The 19,440-nt window shown below is 34.7% G+C and overlaps 1 protein-coding gene across 1 annotated transcript in view; it reads right to left on the bottom strand.

The window, feature by feature from the left end:
- LOC114343637 (KICSTOR complex protein SZT2) overlaps window positions 1-19,440 on the bottom strand; it is a 997,370-nt gene that overhangs the window by 54,612 nt on the left and 923,318 nt on the right. The gene's annotated exons all lie outside the window — the stretch shown is intronic.

The following is a 19,440-nucleotide window of genomic DNA, read 5'->3' as shown; positions in this document are numbered from 1 at the left end:
TAAATGTACAAATTTTGAACAGAGCCAAATGATAAAAGATATAAAACTAATAAAAAACTGTATAACTTATTTGTTAGCACATTTGCATACTGAATATCGCCTGCCTTTTGTAAAATTTTAGTTTTAACTGTTAACAGTGTAACATGTAGTTTAAATTATAAACTCATCATCATAATTGACTCGACAATCCTACGTGGATCTTGGCCTGCTCGCAGAAAAGTAGCTACTCCCATTGATTTCTAATAAATTCCCTCCATCTTCTGACACTTAGAATCTCAAGGTCTTCTTCCACATCATCAATCCATCTTCTACTCGGTTGTCCTCTACTTCTTCTGCTCTCTGGGTTTGAGAATGTCAATATCTTTGTGTAGTCATTACCCGACATCCAAGCAATGTGTAAAAATAAATCCAGTAAAAATAAAATTGACAAATTGCCGAAACATTTGAACAATATTCTTCTGCTTCTTTTTATGTAGATATAAGTGTCTATTTTCTCTGTACATCCAGTAAGTTGCTTCATGGTTTTCATCGTCTTCCTACTGGGAACCGACTCTCATCGACTTTACTACTCTGTTTGTTGTCATGCTGCTTATATGATCGTTCCATTATACTTTTCTCTTCCTTAGCTAGTTCTTGATGTTGTCCACTTTATATGTACTCGTAAATTTATACTTTAATCTTTGTCCCATAGTGTCACCCTTAATTGTTTTACGAGTTTTCATCTCTGTTATCTCTAGAATTATTTTTGTTCTCTCTTTATCGGTTCGCGTTTCTGTCGCGTATGTCATTATTGGTCTAATTACGGTTTTGTAAACGAAAAGGAATGGAATGAAAAAGCAGACCTCCAATTTACATCTTAGTAGATTTATCATAACCAGGCGATTGTAGATAACCATGCATTTTGTCTTTTGGTAAAATTATTATGTTAAATTTTCTAGCAGTTATATTAAATTTGAAGCATAAATCTTCGCTTTAAGAGATTAGTATTGCGTCATCTGCATAGCATATTATTTTTAAGTTGTTTTTGTCTCATTTGGTATCCTTGTTTTTTGCTCATATTTTTTTTTATTATTTCATCTGTGATCAGGTTGAATAATAGAGTGCTCAGAGAATCCCCTGTATTATCTCATTGCCAGCCTCGATTGGATCAATTAGTTCTTCTTCTACTTTTATTTTTATTCTGATCTCCTGGTATATATTTTCGATTGTTTTGATTATTCCTGCAGGTATTTCTCTTGCCTGAAATAAGTGGATAACGACCTTTAATTTGCACGTCGATCTTCCCAATCTAAAACCTTGTTGTTCTTCTGTTAGGGTTATAATTATATTCAGTTTATTTGTAATCACTTTGATTGTTATTTTTAGTGTTATTTAAAGGGGATAAAGATATGGTTTACCTAACTGAAGGAATGGCAGAAGTCATAAGAAGAGCCCTAAAATAGGAATTCATGCTAAACTACAACCAATTAGAAGATGAGAACTTGATAGACGAAGAGGAAGAAGCATGCGAAGAATTGAATAACAACAAAGATCAATACAAAATAACACACCCAACATTGCAAGTCAAGGAAATAGTTCGTATCCAATTAACAAGAAAGGCACCAGGACTTGTGCCTTTCCAGCAAAGGCCCTGACATACTTAACACTTGTAATTAACACCATGTGAAGATTCATGATATTCTGAGAACCATGGAAAATGGTCCATAGTCCATATAATTATGATTCAGACACCTAAAACATAACGGCAGTTTTACACAAAACTACAGACCAATTAGCCTGCTGTCAGCTATAAGTACTACCAGAAGTCACACTGATTTCTAGTAGGACTTTTCAGCATTTCTTGACGTCAGCGAAGCTGTAGACAGAATAGGACAAGAGGGACTAATATACAAGATGATTCGGCAACTACGGATTCAGAAATTTAATGACTAAATGGATAGTCCTTAACATAGCGGACCGGAAATTTAGGTTCAGAAGTGGCTGATAAGAAATCATCAAAAGATATGGAGAGCCACTCAAGAGCAAATCCAGACTAAGAAAATAATTAAGATTATTGATAAAAAACTTTGGGACAACTTGATGAACCTCAATAAACCAGAAATTAAAACGGTCACCGAAATGGTAACTGGACATTGTAGTTTAAGAAAACATCTATACAAACTCAGTAAGGTGAATGAATCATAGTGCAGAAAATGCGAAATGGAAGAAGAGACTGTCACATATTATGCTATTGCAATGTACTAAGTGATATGAGGCAGGAATTCATTGGTCAACTGACGGTTGAACCAGAAGAAATCCTAAAACTACGAATAATGAAACTGTATAGGATTATGAATGTAAAATTTATATTTTATACAATTTATTAGCTGCCTTCAAGTAGTCTATTAAATTTTTCGTTTCAGTATCTTGTCCGCGTACGATCTGTACATTTGAAGATGTCTTAAAATCCGTTCATGTTTTTCGCATTCAGTGATAAACTCGGTTCGCTCAACTGAGACGCGTTTTGACAGATTCATAGTAGGAAACCTACAACACAAAAATCCATACCTCACGCTAATAACAACTCAAATAACCTTACTCTTTCATTAAAAAGAAGAATTATTGGAAATAGTGGGAGTGTATAGGTACTAAACTCATAAAATTTTGTGGAATTTATTTCTTTAAAATATTTTTATTTTGTACAATAAACAATTTTCTCATTTGTTATCGTTACATTATATTACGGTGTAAATAAATAATTATTGATTGGCATAAGATTTATGTTATTTACGTTTGTTTACTCTTAATATTGGCTATGAATACGTGTGCTTGGTTGTATAGTAATTTCCAGCCACGTCTAGTCTGTCAAAATGTAACTAACTTTGAAAAAAAAATAATTACTAAAATTACTAGACAGCAAGCTGTGGCTCAGACCAGCGAATCGACTTTACTACGTGTTACTCTGTAGGTACTGTACCAATATGTAAGAACTATATTACAGTATTAACATAGGAGTGGATTATTTTTTGAAGACAGGTATAATGGTGTAAGTTTCGAATATGAATATAATTGGTTCATGATCATTTTTGTAAGCCGGTTTGTTTCTAACAACTGTGTCTTTAATTTATCGAAGTTGAGAGCCCGTAATTCACGCATGAAGTCAATTGTTCTGCCGTTTTCCTGAGATATGTTGAATTCAGTCTTGGTAATTTTTTTGATTGGGTGATTTGGATATATTCATTGACCAGTGGCGCACCCAGAATTTTCCTCTAGGGGGTTTGTCAAAAAGCGGTTTCATGGCGATTACTATAGCTCTCACGCACTGAGGCTGAAAAACATTTGAGTCGATTGCATTCACGGGAAAATTTTTAGAGAACTATTTGGCAGCAAATATTTCTTGGGGATTTTTTGTCCGGGATTTTTTTGTGGGGATATTTTGTCCAAAAAAATTTGTGGGGATTATTTGTCCGGGATTTTTTGTCCGAGGATTATTTGTCCGGGATTATTTGTCCTAGCTTCGCTTGGGCACCGAAATTTTTTTCTATTGTTTCTGAAAGACAAGTTACATTTTCCTACTAGTCTTTATAATTTTTAATGCCCTGGGAAGGGGGGGTTTAACCCCCAAAACCCCCTGTTTCGAACAAGATACCTTTTACTTTAGATTGACTTCTTTATTCTTACTCTATTACTACTCTATTCTTTTATCTTCTTAATTTGCCAGGTTTCGAAGTAAAAACCAATCAAACTAGGTTAGCTGCAACTGAATAATGGAAATGCAATCAAATTTCGTATTTTTCTACAAATTTTCCAACTTTTCTTACTTTTTCTACTGACACTGACAATTATCAATTTTTATATATATAAATATCTTCATAGGAGAGACTTAATACTAACTTACAAACCGTAGATAGCGACTGAAAAACTACCTACGATTTCTTCACTAACTTATTTTCTTATTTTGTTGATAATCCAGAATAACAACTCAAACATACTGAAACACCCCCCTGGGTGCGCCACTGTCATTGACAAAAATAACCGAACTCAGATAGTCAGAAATGATCACTCATTTAAAGATATTGTTATTATTTTTTAAAAATGTATAAACATTTAGGAAGCTTTCTCGTTGGCACTTTACCGCGCTGAGCAGATGGGACGTGAATTATTTAAAATTCCCTCATCTTAATGTTCGTCTCGGCACCCGTATGGCTTATAATTTTTGAAAGTCACGAGGGTAGTAACCAGATAACTTGCACCTATTGTCAATCTAGTGGTATGGGAACGATATTTATTGTCGTTTTCTGTGCTACTGGATTGAGAACTTATTTTATCATTTTTAATTTAACGGCTCTATAAAAACGAGTAATTCGGCTGTGTATGCGACAATGTGGAGAAAGTTGAAATAGATACTTCGTTACAAAATAACTTTTATTAAGCGGGGGGGGGGGGGATTTTTACGAATATGTTTTTATATGTGAAGCTGTTACTGTAAATAGGTTTCTCTGGATTAGAAAATATTGAGGATACAATTTTGTAATGCGTTTTTCAATATCTTGTAATCATATACTTGTATCCTCAATATTTTCTAATCCAGAGAAACCTATTTATAGAAACCTATAAACATATAAAAACATATTCGTAAAAATTCCCCTCCACCCGCTTAATAAAAGTTATTTTGTAACGAAGTATCTATTTCCAATATAGGAGAAATAGTCTCAGTCTACGCCACAGAAACAAACACTTTCACGAAAAAAATTGAGATATTACATAAGGAAAGTAAGCCGACGCAGTATAAAGAACGCATCTACCTAAATAATGATCTGACATCGAAAGAAAAGGAAATACAGAAAGAAATAGTTAAAATAGCAAAAGTAGAAAAGAGTACAGGAAAACAAACAAAGTACGCTACAAGAAGTTGATTGTAGACAAGTAGGAGTGGATATGGGATAAAAAACAGATTTCTATATCTTCGAAGATGTATAGTTAAAACATTTTAAAATTACTAAATATGTTGGCTGACTAGTATTATCGATGATTTTGCCGTATTTTATCTGAATTCATAGAATTATCCAACTTTAATTAATTTTATGCCGGCTTCTTGTGTCAACCTCTAAACGCCAAACATGTGACCACTGACAGCAAGATAGAGAGATCACCTCAGAACTCAGAAGCCCTCTGAGTTCTAAGGTATATATATATATATATATATATATATATATATATATATATATATACATCCCGGTATCATTATGTCATCTTTTCATGTTGCAGTCATTTGGCATCACTAAGAAATACTATAATTTTCGAATTTTAATTCGTGTATGTTTGTTGAGCGCATTTTCTAATGCCCTGTATCGTTCTCAGTTTTCTAAAATTTTGATTTTAAAAATTTAAATTATATACAAAAATTTTTACACTTCACAGCCATTTTGACTTCCACCACATAAAAATGTGTATTTGCGGTCTATTTGCCGTCAATCGACGTTGTCACGAGTTAAAAATATCGAGCGTTTGAGGCCAGGTAGAAAAGGTATATTATAAACTATATAAAAGGTGGGTTCTTTACCTGTTAGGCTGGTTCGGCTGGTAAGGGTCCAAATATTTTACGAGTTGAATTGTGTTTATTTTATTTCATCTGTTAAATTATAATTTTCTCATAACGACTTAAAATATTTGTTTGAAAAATTAATTTTGGGTCATTCCAATTCAAATTACTCAATTTTGGAGCAAAAAAAAATTTGGACCTCCGATTTGTCTGAAAATTGGTATATAGCTTCTGCGGGACGTAAAAATAAGATATTTAAGGTTAAAAAATCTTCTTCTTTTTTTCTCAAAATGTTATTTTATTCGATTTTACAGTGATTTGGTGTTTATTTATACAAATTTCCATTTTCTCTCGTAAAGTATCAATAGAAAACATAATATTTTAATAGAAGGGACTCAAAAATGTCATTATATGCCATTATAACAAGTTACTTTGATTCAAAACAAGCTTTTGATCAAATTTTGTAGTGTAGAAAACGTTAAAATACCGTTTTTTACATTTTTCTCCATTCCCAAAATGCATCATAATCGATTTGGCTGAAAATTTGCCCACAGATAGACAAAACATAGGACTTTAAGTGGTCATAAGGATTTGAATTATATTACAATACCCAAAAAGTTACATGCAATATTATAGTCAAAAATATAGGCGTCTACTGTAAGTAAAATTAACTCGAAAATATCGACCTCACGACAAAACTTGTTAAAAAGAAATTGTAATAATTGTAAATACGATTTATTTGGAACAATTTCAATTCCTTCAATTTTTGTCGAAAAGTTAAAAATGGCGGAGATATTGAGCAAAACAGGTTCTCCTTTAAAATCAAGATGGCCGCTAACGTAACGGAGGAATTCATTCGCGATTTTAAATTTAGGCTACTATTGACTCCCCTAAAGATCAGAAAAATAAATTTTTGTACAGCTTGGCATTCAAGGTCAAATGCTATCCCGACTGGACTAATATATACTTTTGAGTATGATATTACTGCATGTAACTTTTTTGGTATTGTAATATAATTAAAATCCTTCTAACCACTTAAAGTCCTATCTTTTAGCTATCTGCGGGCAAATTTTTAGCCAAATCGATGATGATGTATTTTGGGAATGGAGGAAAATGTAAAAAACGGTATTTTAACGTTTTTTACACTATAAAATTTGATCAAAAACTTGTTTTGATTCAAAATAACTTGTTATAATGCCATATAATGACATTTTTGAGTCATTTCTATTAAAATATTATGTTTTTCATTGATACTTTACGACAGAAAATGCAAATTTGTTTAAATAAACACCAAATCACTGTAAAATCGCATAAAATAACATTTTGAGAAAAAAAGAAGAAGATTTTTTGACCTTAAATATCTTCTTTTTACGTCCCGCAGAAGCTATATACCAATTTTCAGACAAATCGGAGATCCAAATTTTTTTGCCTGAGTGATTTGACATGGAATGTACCTTTTACATTTTCGTTCAATTTACGGTTCGTTCGGTTTTTGTTCAGAATTTTGAAGAAACGCTTGGTTTGACATAAAATTTGGGACACGCATAGCTAATATGTTAAAGAAAAAAAGTGATATTGTGCCGATATGTGCTTTTGATCTGGAGGTGAGTTTCGTCCGTTATCGGGGATGAAAACAAATACGTTCAAATAAGTCCGGAATTGGATAAACTGACTAATTCTAAGCAACTTCTATTTTATAGAGTTTTTTCACTAAGTCAATACTTTTAGAGATATTTGCGAGTGAATATGTTCATTTTTCAACAAAAAAAAAACACGTTTTTAGACGGTTTTTCGCAAATAACTCAAAAAGTAGGTACCTACTTTATTGAAAAAAAATTAGCAAATAGCAAATATAGCTTATAGAAAAGTGAAAAAATGGTATATGTGTCAGGTCTGTAGACCCAGTAGAAGCAGAGTTATTGCTAAGCTTTGTTTTAAAACCAAGAGGAGTAGGTAAACTAACCCTAATAGCACACGACGTCCTCTGGACGTCCAAAATAGGTCCATTTTTGGTCCTAACGTCTATGGACTATAAATGGATGTTCTTTGGACGTCCGGCGTTGGACGTCCTTCGGTGGACTAAATATGTACGTCCTTCGGACGTCCGACGTTGGACGTCCTTCGGTGGATTAAATATGTACGTCCTTCGGACGTCCGATGTTGGACGTCCTTCGGGTGGGATAAATATGAACGTCCTTTGGACGTCCGTACTGGACGAAATACGGACGTTTGCCGATCGTCCATATTGGACATATTATACGAATTACGGGATAAAATAGCAAAATAATTCAATAAAATATTAACTTAATTATGTTAATAAAATAGTTTACATCGAAAAGATAATTATATTTAATTCAAAATTGCACAGTTTAATATTCTAAACATGTTTTTGTTTTTTTTTTGTAAAGTGCGAAAATCTTATTTGTAAATTATTTGTTAAAATGTTTTATTATTCTAGTTACCAAGATGACATAAGTTTGCTAATTAATTCTAGTAAGCAAAAATATAATTTTTATCAATGTATCTGTACTAAAAATGAATCTTAAGAGCATCTTTTTGAAGTTGAATATACGTGGCCGTGCCCAAAATAGGTCCAGTCTTAGTCCTAATGTCTATGTCCTTTGGACGTACTTCGGGTGAAATAAATATGAATACGGTGGACTAAATATGTACGTCGTTCGGACTTCCGATGGTGGAATAAATACGACCGTCCTTTGGACGTCCGTACTGGACGAAATACGGACTTTTTGTGGACGTCTGAAAATCACCCCCACTACTTGGTTCCTCTGTTCACAAAACTATAACGATAGGCGATAGATTTTCGATTCACCCACCGATATCAGTTCGAAGTTGGAGAGTTGATCTCTCAGTCGTTGTCGTCGTTAGGGCTCCCGCGTAGAGTTTTATTCATTAACCACTGATTTTCATAATGTAAGAAATTATATTATATACGAATTAAAGTATAATATACTTATACATATACTATATATTACGTAAAACTATGAAGACGCTGTTTCACAACATAACACAGAGTCCGACCGCCTCATCGGGCCATTTAGAGCATCAATGCATAAGCCCATCCAATGGATTATTATGTGCCCCTTTGACATAGGCGCACAACATTTTAATCTACCACCCTGAGGATTCCTGCTCCTGGAGTTTTTCTGAAGTGCCGAAACAGTCTATGTTCCTGATTCCTCGATCAGATGAGGAGTTTTCGGAGCCATCAACCCCAGACAGCTACTGGAGCTCCACGTTGCAGCCAGTCACTTCTTGGTAAGTGAACGCCAAAGAGGAAGCATTCAGACTCTGCTGCTACCACCGTCTGGACATAGCCTATCGATCCCTGATGGCCTAGAGGACAAACTCACCGAGAATGATGGACAAAACCACCAGCCAGGACAACTGGTATCCAAACATTGGTATTATTTACGTTTTTTATTACATTTACATATTTTTTCATGCTCTGATATATATTTCTTATTCTTTCTGGTATATTTTTCATACATTTTTCAATCTTATGGGTGTTTGGTAAAAAATGGGCCATAGCTTAACCTTGGATTACTGAGCTTAAAATAGGTCGATTTAAGCTAACTTACTTTAGTACGAAAGATGATAATAACCGAAATACAGGGTGTCAAATTTAAACTTTTATTTTATTCTTGATTATTTCCTGGGCAATACATCATTTTTGGTGTTGAATTTAGATTTCTTGTCCCACAAAAAACCCGCTTACCAAATTTCGTGATATTATCCCATGCTTGTTAGGAAATATTCAAGAATAAATAAAATAAAAGTTTAAATTTGACACCTTGTATTTCGGTTATTATCAACTTTAGTACTAACGTAAGTTAACTTAAATCGACCTATTTTACCCTCCGAAATCTAAGGTTAATCTATGACCTATTCTTTACCAAACACTCTGTATAAGTACATATTTGTATTCTAGCCAATCTTTTTGATTTTCTATAAAGTATAGACTTCCTTGAATTTTGAATTACAATTGTTAAAGGAAAGTTTCGCTACCGCGGTCGCCTTTTGTTCGTCTTAACTTATTACCTCTACCCATAACTGTTCTTTTGTCAAACAGATTGGGTTGGTTATTGTAAGCAAAAAGTATTTATCTCAGTATTTTATAATCTATTTCTAATATTGAATTATCTAAAGACAGAAAGCGAAGGCGGATGAAAAAAAATTAGACAAAAGTTGAATGATTATTATAATATTATAATATAATATTACACTATATAATAAGTATACATAGATAGAATATCTTCTTTTTAAGAAATTGTCCATTATCTCCAAATGAGCAAGGTGTCGATTTAAAATATATGTATAATATACAGCCCATTACGCACCACCTTAAAAATTGAGCATTTTTGATGTCTCGAATTTCCTAAACCAGTTGTCCCATCTAAGTGATTTTTTTTATAATATTATAGCCTAGGCTATAGGTTACCTCCTTAAGCTTGTCATGCACGGGGAGCTATATACTGTAATATATATTATATCACATCGCTCTCTATAGTAATGAGTGAGCCTGCACACACGGAACCATTAGTTCCGTGTCTCCAGGCTCACTCATTACTATAGGGAGTGATATGATATAATATACATAATATATTACAGTATAGCTCCCCGTTCATGACAAGCTTAAGGAGGTAACCTGTAGCCTAGGCTATAATATTATAAAAAAAGTCACTGAGATTGGACAACAGGTTTAGGAAATTCGAGACATCAAAAATGCATCATTTTTAAGGTGGTGCGTTAATTTCTTGGAGAAGTGTAATTGTAATTTAATGTAAATAATGTAATATCCAATAATTGTAATTTAATATAAGATGTAATATAAGTTCCTTAAAAAATGTATTTTTTATTTCCCACAATACATTCTCCACAGGTCTAAATATCGTCGCTAGACGTCCACAGAACGTCCTCTCAGGACGTTAGATGGACGTTCGGCAGCACGACATTGGACCAAACTGGGACGTCCTATGAAGGTCCAATTGACGTCCACCGAACGTCCCCTTGGACTTTAGATGGACGTCCATTGGACGTTAGATGGACGTCCATTGGACGTTTGGCAACGAGGCATTTGGACCAAACTAGGACGTCCTGTTAAGGTCCAATTTACGTCCCCTAGGGCGTCCGATTAAGGTCCAATTTACATCCGATTAAGGTCCAATTTACGTTCGATTAACTTCCAATTTACGTCCGATTAAGGTCCAATTTAGGTCCCCTCGGACGTTAGGTGGACGTCCATTGGACATTTGGCAATGTGGCTTTGGACCAAACTAGGACGTCCTGTTAAGGTCCAATTTACGTCCCCTAAGACGTCCGATTAAGGTCCAATTTACGTCCTATTAAGGTCCAATTTACGTCCCCTCGGACCTTAGATGGACGTCCAATGGACGTTCGGTAGCGCGACATTTGGACCAAAATAGGACGTATAAAGGACGTTCCTCGGACGAAAACGGACGTCCAAGGGACGTCCTTAAAGTCCGTGATGGACGTCCATTGGACGTCCTTGTGCTATTAGGGTAAAAAGACAGATTCACACCCAAGAAAGTCACTAGAAATATCTTCAGATACATCTTCTTTTTTGGTTGATCATATCGGCCTTTGACGGTAATATTGACTAAAAATCTAAAAATAAAAGGAATAACGCAGAAAATGCAAAAATCGCTGATAAAATAAATAAACTAACCTATGAAATGCCAATAGTGTTAAAATTTTATAAATGTCATTATTGTCAAAATTTGATATGAGTAAAATTGCCTGAGGTTGTACCAATTACAAACAAGGTTTACGGCGCGGGAAATTTGAATTACTCCTCTTGGTTTAAAAACAGACTATAGTGAAAAATAAGCTCTTATATGTCAAATTCCAAATCGAATATTTTAACGTGAAATAAAAAAAATGAAACACTTTTCTGGGAAAACTTATTACAACTTTTTTAAAGTGTTTAAGAAAACGTTTATTTTTATTTTTTTAAAAAGTTTCTAGCAGCAAGAGTAAGCAAGTTACGCTCAAAATACAGTTGTTCCTTATTTTTTGGTTAAAAATATCGTAAAAATCTCCCTCTAATTAACAGCCCAAATGGAATTAATCGTTACCACTTCACAAGTAACTTTATGTATTGTTTGTGTTTGTAAGTTTCATCAGTTCAAAGTGCTTATTTGTGAAAAAATTTGGTTTTAAAGTAAATTTTAAATCTTTAATTTTGAAAAAAAAAGACTTTTTTCAAAATAACTTAAAAATTATTAGTGATACCAAATATCTTAAAGAGTAAAAAATGTAGGTTTTGCTTTTTTAAATATTTGGGATTTTTTGATTTTCTGGAAGACAAAAATTGGTTAAGATATGGCTGTTTAAAATTTGCATATACATACTCGTGACTAGTGATTCGTTCGAGCCCTTTCAACAAAACCCCTTTCAAAAATAAGCATTTTTAACCAATGCAACTTACAGATCATATACAGGGTGTCCCCGAAAATAGTGCGTTCCTTAAAGGTATAGATAGAAAGCACAATGTAGAGCAAAAAATTCTTATAACATTTTCAGCCGTTTAAAACTTTTATAGAACAAAATTTGCTTAGAATTAGAATTAGTCGGTTTACCCACTCCCGGACTTATTTTGAACGTATGTTTTTTCACCCCCAAGAAGGGGTGAAAATCACATCCAGGACAAGAGAACATATCGGCTAAATCTCACTTTTTTCTTTGGAATTTTAGCTAGGTGTGTGCCAAATTTCATGTCAATCCAAGCGGTTCTTTAAAATCTGGAGGTTTTGCGATATTTTACCGTGAGTGAATGGAATGATTGCCATTGTCACTTTTAGATAAGAAGTCATTATCACAATGACATAGTCAGGTTAACTGAATTATATAATTATTGTTTTTATCATTAAATGTGAAAACCTAGAATTATCCATGTCTGTCCGTCAATAAACACAACTCCTCTGTTAGTAGGACAGAAAGAATGACAAATAAGGTGTCAAATGAAAGCCTTTAACCAAAATATGATATTACATGTGAGAAGTTTGACCTCGGACTGCCTGTTCCAGAGTTGCAACCGAAAGTACTGTTTTAAATTCGTCGAAATAGTACAAACTATTATTCAACACGACTAAGAAAGACCAGAACAAATACATACTTCCGGTTTCATGCCTATCTGTTCGTCCATGTCTGTCGGTGAACAAAATTCATCCGTCATATCAACTGACAAAAAGTTACACGAAGAGTTCAAATATCGACTGCCGGTTCAACTTCCGGTCACTTTGGGTGAAAAATTAGAACTTACGATGTCCAATTACTTGTTACAATTTTTTTATAAGTGTTCTACTCTATCTATTCTGACTTTTTCTATAACTTACTTAGATCACATATAATTTAATACAGTTTTGATGTCAGGGTCTTCAAAATTTATGTGGTGAGTTCCGGTATGTGATGAATGAAAAACGACTCTATAAGCAGAAGAAAAAAGTGTTCTTTAAAGTGTTCTCAAGACCTAAGACAATACATCGACCCACAAGAGCGTTGTGACAGTAACAAAAATTCGAGTTGGGGTTCGAATTACTTTCTCATGCGGCTTACTCTCCTGACTTGGCCCCCTCCGATTATTAAGTGTTCCCAAATCTGAAGAAATTACTCGTAAATAAAAAAATCAGCTGAGATAATTGAAGAAAAAAATAACTATTTTTCAGAGCTTTAAGAATCGTATTATGCGCACGGCATCGACATCCGCGACACGGCATAAATCCGACAAAAGAATTGAGAGGGAACTCTGGACCAAATATCAAAAACCAGTGTAACCTAACACTTCCAGCTTCATATTAATAATAGAAAATCACCGAAAGACAAATATGTAATGTAAAGAATTAATATCTCAATATTCCGGTCTACTAAACAATAACGACTGGCAAACATTAAAGTCTTTATTCAAGTCGTATATTCAAAAAATAAGACAAGTAGAGTAATAAATGGATAATTAAAAATTGCAAGAAACAGTGCAAGAAAATTATTTAATAGACCCGAAGACAAAACAAAAATTAATGTGCTAAATAAAAGTATTGATTCGTTACTGCAGAACTAGAACTGTTATATGGAGCTATACCAGTCTGGATCGGTGTAAACTAAATGAGAAAGAAAATAATATAATAAACACACTTTAAGAGCAGATAGAGAAAATATATGGATTATCAGAAGGTTCAAACGGCAGAATTATCAACGATAAACAAGAAAAAGTCAACGAGATAATGATTCTGGATCAACTGTTTTATTATATGTAATTAGGGGTACAGAATTTTCGTTTTTACGAAATAGATGCGAATTTCGGCGAAATTTTGAACATAAATGCGATAAATGTGAAATATGGAGTTTTTGTTTATTTCCGCGAAATACCTGCAGGTGCCCAACTCGCCCGTAAATAAGTAGGTAGTTACGTAGTAAATAAGGCATGGAAAGATTTTACGGAAAGTTTTCTATTGTACATAATTTTTGAAAGGTTGTTTATTTTTCTAACACGTGTTGAAACAGAAGGAACTTTCATTGTTCATCATTAAATAGATAAAGATAAGATAAGGAATTGATATTTTTCAATGTTGATTCTTTGAGAAATATAAATAATCCGACTGTTGTTATCTGCATTTCGGTCTTTTGTATTGGTAAAAATCTAAGTAGGAATAAAAGTCGGCTAATTCTTATTTTTTAAACATATAAATTAGTCAAACAGGACAATCAGTGCTCATTCCGTCAATTTTTATTAAGAACATGGTCTATCAAAAAAGTTTTCATAGTAACATAAAGTTACTTAAAGTATCCCCTAAAATGGGACGCCCTAAAACAATTTTGAGTGATCGAGTCAAAGAATTTGCAACAGATGACCTATATCTGTGTGACATAAGACACAATTGCTACACAGTGCAGTTTTCCGTCATTTGCTAAAGCAGCATTACGGAGCATTTGGAGTCCAACGAACAGCGTAGACGCAGAACGATTCTTCAGCACATATAATATTGTAGTGACAGATCGAAGGACAGCTCTTAAAGAGTCGAATGTCGAAATTACAACGATGTTAGCTTTTAATTAATGTTTTCTGTTGTTTTACTCGTAGTTAAAAATAAATGCGAAATTTTGTAATTATAAAAAAGTAAATGCGAAATTCATGTTTTTTATTTGCGAAAATTTCGTACCCCTAATTATAATTAGTTATAAAATAGCTTCAATGTGGAAAAGCTGTAAGCTTAGACCAAACACCAGTAGGGGCATCCAATTAATTGAGGAAAAAAATTAAATGTATAACAATATTCACTTCATTTACTGAAAAGGCATTGTCCCGCAAGAATGGTTGAAATCACAATTAATAGCCCTACAAAAAGACAAGCGCTTAAAAGTGATAAGACCATTGAACAATAAGCATGTAAGCTACCTTTTAAACACATTCTCAAAAATAATCGATAACACAAGGATTGTTAGGAAATTCTTTTATAGACTTCAGGCAACAAATTCTCCTGATCATGTTTAAAAAACGTACGGAATGTACTAAATAAAAAAATATATTTATCATTTAAAAATATATACCCTTATACTATAACATAGTTCTAACGTTGAATATATAATGCTTTCCTGTGGAGTATACAAAGGATGGTCCTGTTTTTCCCGCTCGCTGCCTTGTTTAGTCTTCTTTGTCGTTTAGTTCGTTAAATTCTATCCTCTTATGTCACGGCTTCAGGAAGCAGTGGATATATGCAGTGAACGGGAGGCCTATGTCGAACAGTGAACGAACGGAGCCTTTTCGCGTTTATCATGTAGAGAAGTCACTTGTCAAAAACTGGACGTATGTAATCGTATTCAATTTGTTAAATACTGTCACATAATATGTCATACACCTCTGTGCGTTAATCCATTTTATTTCTACAATTTTAAGGTGCTATTACATGCCGTCATTTTGATTTGTCTACAGTCGCATTCTGCCCGTTAAATCCCATCGTTTGAGGCGCTGTACGTCACGACTGGATCAATTGTAGCGAAGCTGCAAGACTAAGGCCCTTTTAACATGTTGCTGTATTGGATTTTTCTGTGCCATTTTATATTATTTGTCAAATACTATTATTTGAGATGCTGTACATCACGATTGGACCAATAGGACCGTAGATACAAGACTAAGGCCCTTTAGACATGCTGCTGTATTTGATTTTTCTATGTCATTGTAGTATTCTATTTGACAAATCCAGTTATTTGAGGTGCTGTACTCCACGATTGGACCAATAGGAGCGAAGATACGTAAATAAAGCCCTTTTGGCATGTTGCTGTATTTGATTATTCTGTGTCATTGTATTCTGTTCGTTAAACCCTATCATTTGAGTTGCTGTATGTCACGATTGGACCAATAGGACCGAAGATACATAACAAAGGCCCTTTTGACTTGTTGCTGTATTTGATTTGTTTGTGTCAAATTTGATTCTATTGGTCAAGTCCTATTATTTAAGATGCTGTACGTCACGATTGGACTAATAGGACCGAAGATACGCTACTAAGGCCCTTTTGACATGCTGTTGTAATTGATTTTTCATTGATGTCATTGTATTCTGTTTGTCAAATCCTATCATTTGAGGTGCTATATATCACGATTGGACTAACAGGACCGAAGATACATAACTAAGGCCTTTTTGACATGCTGCTGTGTTTTGATTTTTCTGTCATTGTCTTCTATGATGCCTAAGGCATGTCTATGATATGCCTTTTTTTTAAACAAAACAAGTAATTGGACTTCGTAAGTCCTAGGTTTTCACCCAAAGTAATCGAAAGTAGAACTGGAAGACGATATTTGAATTTTACGTGTAACTTTGCGTGGATTGATATACGAATTTACTAATTTTGAGTCATTTTTACTAAACTTTGACATTTGTCACCTCATTTGTAATTCTACCCGGTATAATGGCGGAGGAGTTATATTGGCGGTCGTACGAACCGACAGAAAGATTGCCTAGGTCAAATATCTCACCTTTAGTAGCATCCTTGGATTATAAGCTTTCATTTGACACCTCGTTTATCCTTCTAGCTGGTATAATGATGGAGGAGTTATATTCGCGGTCGTACGAACTGACGGAAAGACAGCCTAGGTCAAATATCTCACCTTTAGTACCATCCTTGGATTATAAGCTTTCATTTGACACCTCATTTATCCTTCTAGCTGGTATAATGATGGAGGAGTTATATTCGCGGTCGGACAGACCGACGGACAGACAGCCAAGGTCAAATATCTCAACTTTAGTACCATCCTTGGATTATCAGCTTTCATTTGACACCTCATTTGTCATTCTACCTGGTATAATGACGGAGGAGTTATATTCCCGGTCGTACGGACCGACGGAAGGACAGCCTGGGTCAAATATCTCACCTTTAGTACCATCGTTGGATTATAATCTTTTATTTGACACCTCATTTATCATTCAAGCTGGTATAATAATGGATGAGTTATATTCGCGGTCGGAGGGGCCAACGAACAGACCGCCTAAGTCAAATATGTCACCTATAGTACCATCCTTGGATTATAAGCTTTCATTTGACACCTCATTTGTCATTCTACCTGGTATAATGATCGAGGAGTTATATTCGCGGTCGGACAGACCGACGGACAGACCGCCAAGGTCAAATATCTCACTTTTAGTACCATCCTTGGATTATCAGCTTTCATTTGACACCTCATTTGTCATTCTACCTGGTATAATGACGGAGAAGTTATATTCGCGGTCGGACGGACAGACAGCCTATGTCAAATTTCTCGCCTTTAGTACCATCCTTAGATTATAAGCTTTCATTTGACACCTCAAATGTCATTCTACCTGGTATAATGATCGAGGAGTTATATTCGCGGTCGTACGGACCGACGGAAAGACAGCCTAGGTCAAATATCTCACCTTTAGTACCATCCTTGGATTATCAGCTTTCATTTGACACCTCATTTGTCATTCTACCTGGTATAATGACGGAGAAGTTATATTCGCGGTCGTACGGACCGACGGAAAGACAGCCTAGGTCAAATATCTCACCTTTAGTACCATCCTTGGATTATAATCTTTTATTTGACACCTCATTTATCATTCAAGCTGGTATAATAATGGAGGAGTTATATTCGCGGTCGGAGGGGCAAACGAACAGACCGCCTAAGTCAAATATGTCACCTTTAGTACCATCCTTGGATTATAAGCTTTCATTTGACACATCATTTGTCATTCTACCTGGTATAATGATCGAGGAGTTATATTCGCGGTCGGACAGACCGACGGACAGACCGCCAAGGTCAAATATCTCACCTTTAGTACCATCCTTGGATTATCAGCTTTAATTTGACACCTCATTTGTCATTCTACCTGGTATAATGACGGAGGAGTTATATTCCCGGTCGTACGGACCGACGGACAGACCGCCTAGGTCAAATATCTTACCTTTAGTACCATCCATGGATTATCAGCTTTCATTTGACACCTCATTTGTCATTTTACCTGGTATAATGACAAAGAAGTTATATTCGCGGTCGTACGGACCGACAGAAAGATTGCCTAGGTAAAATATCTTACCTTTAGTACCATCCTTGGATTATAAGCTTTCATTTGACACCTCATTTATGCTTCTAGCTGGTATAATGATGGAGGAGTTATATTCGCGGTCGTACGAACCGACGGAGAGACAGCCTAGGTTAAATATCTCACCTTTAGTACCATCCTTGGATTATAAGCTTTCATTTGACACCTCATTTGTCATTCTACCTGGTATAATGATCGAGGAGTTATATTCGCGGTCGGACAGACCGACGGACAGACCGCCAAGGTCAAATATCTCACCTTTAGTACCATCCTTGGATTATCAGCTTTCATTTGACACCTCATTTGTCATTCTACCTGGTATAATGACGGAGAAGTTATATTCGCGGTCGTACGGACCGACGGAAAGACAGCCTAGGTCAAATATCTCACCTTTAGTACCATCCTTGGATTATAATCTTTTATTTGACACCTCATTTATCATTCAAGCTGGTATAATAATGGAGGAGTTATATTCGCGGTCGGAGGGGCCGACGCACAGACCGCCTAAGTCAAATATGTCAACTTTAGTACCATCCTTGGATTATAAGCTTTCATTTGACACCTTATTTGTCATTCTACCTGGTATAATGACGAAGGAGTTATATTCGCGGTCGTACGGACCGACGGAAAGACAGCCTAGGTGAAATATCTCACCTGTAGTACCATCCTTGGATTATAAGCTTTCATTTGACACCTCATTTGTCATTCTACCTGGTATAATGATGGAGGAGTTATATTCGCGGTCGGACAGACCGACAAACAGACCGCCAAGGTCAAATATCTCACCTTTAGTACCATCCTTGGATTATTAGCTTTCAGTTGACACCTCATTTGTCATTCTAGATGGTATGTTGACGGAGGAGTTGTGATTACAGACAGACGGACGGACAGACGGACGTGGATAATACAAAGTTTTCACATTTTTTCAAAATTGGGTGAAAACAACATGATGCCAGAATGATTTGTTGATGAAAATAATATATACATTCTCAAATTGCCTATTATTCGGTGTGGATAATATTATATTCAACAGTGATGCCAAATTTCTGATGCCAAAATGATTGATAATGAAAGTGGGATATACGTTTTCATGTATATAGCGGCAGCGAAAAAACGGTAAAACACTGAACTAAATGTATATAATATTTTCACTGTACCATCATTTTGGACTCAAACATTTTATGGAATAAACTTATATAACTTAGTAAGGGATAAACAAAGAAAGCTGATATATTAAAGTAACATCAAGAAATCAAATCTCTAACTACCGAGTTGATTAGACTTCTGGTAACAAGTGCAGAAAAAAAGTTATTAAGGTAGTGTAAAGTGGCA

This window comes from Diabrotica virgifera, chromosome 10 (assembly GCF_917563875.1).
Source record: "Diabrotica virgifera virgifera chromosome 10, PGI_DIABVI_V3a".
In the NCBI taxonomy this organism is placed as follows: Eukaryota; Metazoa; Arthropoda; class Insecta; order Coleoptera; family Chrysomelidae; genus Diabrotica; species Diabrotica virgifera.
Note: the sequence above shows the minus strand (reverse complement) of the source record. Positions and strands in the feature narration are given on the sequence as shown.